Source organism: Sinocyclocheilus anshuiensis, unplaced genomic scaffold, assembly GCF_001515605.1.
Source record: "Sinocyclocheilus anshuiensis isolate Anshui unplaced genomic scaffold, SAMN03320099.WGS_v1.1 scaffold436, whole genome shotgun sequence".
NCBI lineage: Eukaryota > Metazoa > Chordata > Actinopteri > Cypriniformes > Cyprinidae > Sinocyclocheilus > Sinocyclocheilus anshuiensis.
Genome location: NW_015560618.1, coordinates 2,956,252 through 2,959,783, shown reverse-complemented (window position 1 = coordinate 2,959,783; position 3,532 = coordinate 2,956,252). Strand labels below are relative to the sequence as shown.

The window sequence follows — 3,532 nt, the reverse complement described above, 5'->3', positions numbered from 1 at the left end:
TTATGCACCAAGAGCTTGTAACACTCCAAAGAGAAAGGAAAAATTGAAATCGCATCATATGACCCCTTTAAGATAAACGCATTGTATGCTGTTTACATAAACATCAGACAATTAGATCTCACAAACACATCCCAATTGAAATCGGCAGCTATTATTTGATTGGGTGCACACAGATGGATGGGTTATTATTTAATGATTCACCTCAAGAGGGCAAAAACAACGCTTTCCACAATATATTTTACTCAGGGTTTGAAATTAACACCCGCCAAATGCGGGTAAAACTCAGCTGTGGCGGGTAGCGCTGTCAAATCAGTAGCCAATTTGGCGGGTTACTTTGGGTTAGTTTTCGTAAGTTATGTTCACTCATTAATTTCTTGGGGAAGTTCATGCAGGCCAAATCTTCAGTTTAGCGCAAATACTGAACTCGTGAGACATCATCACATTATCGAGTATATTGCAAAAACTAAACAAAACATACCTACAGAGGCACGCATACGCGACGTGATGAAGTCTGGTTAGACCAACACAGGCTGTAGTGCGTGTGCGCATTTAGAGTGAGTTCTTTCACTGCATGATTCAGTCTATTACGAGTGAGCGGTGGAACCTGTTTGAGGTTAATATGCTCTGAACACGTTTGACTCGTATCTGTGACCGAAGCCGATGAGAGAGATCCGTCTCGGTGTGTTTCAGACTCGACTCTCAATGCATGAAACGAACGGCTCAGGTTTATAAAACTAATCTGTGCTGTTTAGAAAACCCTGAACTCCAAAGACGTGACTTGAGTTTAGCGTCTGAGACTCGTGAACATGTTGAGGTTTTTTATACAACAGTTCAATAAACAATAAGTTAATATCAAGAGACTTACGTTTTAGACACCATATTGGCTGTTTTTGCGATATTTCGCCAACAACAACAACAACAAAAAAATTCCAAACACAGCCATAGTACTGTTTTGCGTCTCTGAGTATCATGACTCTGTTTTGTTCCTGAATGAATCAACCGTTTAAATGATTCGGTTCAATCGCAATGACTCACTTATTAACCGTGACTTGCTGCCTTAAAATATCAAAACATTATTTATGCATTTGTAACTGCAGGTTAAAGCATTCCATGTCCCTCTAAGCTGCATTTTTAACATGTGTAAATCTAAATGCCACTTCATATGCAACTTCTGCAAAGATGAATTTTATTAATACTGATTTCATTTGTTTAGCAACAGCCTAAATGTATTATTATTATAATTGACTGATTAAATGTAAGAATTTTACTCAAAAGATTATGTACACTTTTAGAAAAAATGGCTTTATAAAGGTAAAAATGCCCATAAAAGGTAAAAATCAAGCTTTGTCATGCCCAGTGTAGACAGCCTCAAACTGTTGGTTTATTTCTGTCTTGTTGTTTGTTTGTTTTTTTGGCTAGTAGAAGTTATGAATGGCCGGTAACTTAAAAATTTAGTAGCCAAATTGGCTGGTGAGTGAAAAAGTTCATTTCAATCCCTGGTTTTACTAATGTTAGTGTACGGTTGCTGTTTGGTATTTTTGATATTTTCAATATCTAACATTCCAAGAATGTTCAATTTAGGTTTTATTATTGAAACAATACACTACTATCTTTAGAGCGTTCCGGGAAGTTGGGTTTGCATCGATCTTGTTTGAGGAAAGTACAACAAGGGCATATGAGCTGTTCTTTTTTAATTAGTGTGATGTCTTACAGGAACAGATCCAGTATACAGTACATGTAATGATGTCCACTACTTCTAATAAATGGCAGAATACAGTATTGAGCAATGGTCAAGATGTAAGTACGAGAAGGAGAGATAGAGCTGGAGGAAATGAGGAGGTGGGGTTGATGGGGAGAAGAGTACAGTGTGTGAGATGTATTTCATTTGTCCTATTAGGTTTCAAGGTGCCACTGAATACAAGACCTTTTTCCTGGAGAAAAAAAAAAGTCAATCGGAAATTCCAAGAGTCAACTGGAATTATTAATTAAGCTAAGACTTCATTCACTACATCATTGATTTTTTTCCAAAGAGAAAGTTGTCACTCAGAAAGGCTATTCTTAATGTAAAAGTTAAATCAAGTCATTTCTGTATTGCCAATCTACATGAGAAAAGTCAATGTGCTACACTACACATGAAAGTTTAAGAACATCATACCACTTATACATCTGTATTCATATTCCTCCATAAATAATGACAGTTTATTGAATTTAATGCAGATTATATTAAGGAAAATAATGCACAACGTCGACTCATTGTGCCTTTATATTCAACCACAGCAGCGCAATTATTTTAGTCCGATAGCATGGAATTTGTATAACAGCAATTAATATTCATGAGAATGAATGATGAGCTTTCACACTTTCCCAGAGCAGACAATGAAAAGGGTATCTGGCAATAAAGTTAATCAAGTTAATTAAGATAATTCACAAGCCGGTGCTCCTAAAGATGATAAAGCGTAGTTGGAAGGATAAAACAACAGTATATTAGTTCAAATAGTTAATAACATGACGTCTCCAGTGAAAACACCTTCACGATTCACGACAGTCCTATAACTGCGTGTGCCTTGTGCGTCGTTTGAACGAGACTTCTTCGTTACACAGAACGAGACGAACTTCAAATGGCCTGGGATTTTAATTGAGATATTTAGTCACGTAATTGAATTGTATCGGTACTTTGACAGACCACTGTTACATGCATGAACCATACACGCGCGCTACGATGTCAACACGTTAACAGATGCAACTAGCAACTTACATCAGCCTACACAGTCACGATCATCGAGGGCGATTCAAGTCTCAAGTCTAATGCTTAGAAAGCGACAATGCAATGTTCTCTTTGTCAACGAAGTGCACGAACTAGTGCACGGCAGCGTCGTTGTATGCAACGAACAATAGACCGAGAGAAGCGTGCAAACTTACCTTATATGCATGCGCTGTCGTTTCGAGATGATAGTCATCGATGAACGAATAAAATCGGCGTGAGAGCGATTAAAACAGACCTTTCCGTAAACCCCTCCTATCCTATTGGAAGTGGTCACCCATCACCAGCGGATGGGACATCCCTCCTCCTCCTCCCCATCCTCCTCCTCCTCTCTGGGACTCTGGCATTGATGGTGTGCTGTGATCCTCCCAAAGAATACAAGAAAACAAAGAATCCCGACTACACATTGAGAGAGACTGGTGAATGGCTTTTATGCTAATCTATCTATCTATCTATCTATCTATCTATCTATCTATCTATCTGTCTGTCTGTCTGTCTGTCTGTCTGTCTGTCTGTCTGTCTGTCTGTCTGTCTGTCTGTTCGTCCGTCCGTCCATCCATCTGTTTGTCTCTCTCTGTCTGTCTGACTATCTATCTGTCTGTCCGTCCTTCTATCCATCCGTCTGTCTGTCTGTCTATCTATCTATCTATCTATCCCTCCGTCCATCCATCCATCCATCCATCCATCCATCTGTCTCTCTCTGTCTCTCTCTGTCTATCTGACTATCTAACTAACTTAGAATCTAACTTACTGTCTTTTCGTCCTTCTATC

General features: G+C 38.8%; 1 protein-coding gene across 1 annotated transcript in view; it reads right to left on the bottom strand.

Annotated features, from left to right (window-relative positions):
- The window catches only part of pde4bb (phosphodiesterase 4B, cAMP-specific b), a 71,598-nt gene extending 68,628 nt beyond the window's left edge, over window positions 1-2,970 (bottom strand). The window contains exon 1 of the mRNA XM_016478093.1: window positions 2,920-2,970. The gene's annotated coding sequence lies outside the window, so the exon portion shown is untranslated. The remainder of the gene's footprint in view (window positions 1-2,919) is intronic.
- Window positions 2,971-3,532: the final 562 nt, after the last annotated feature.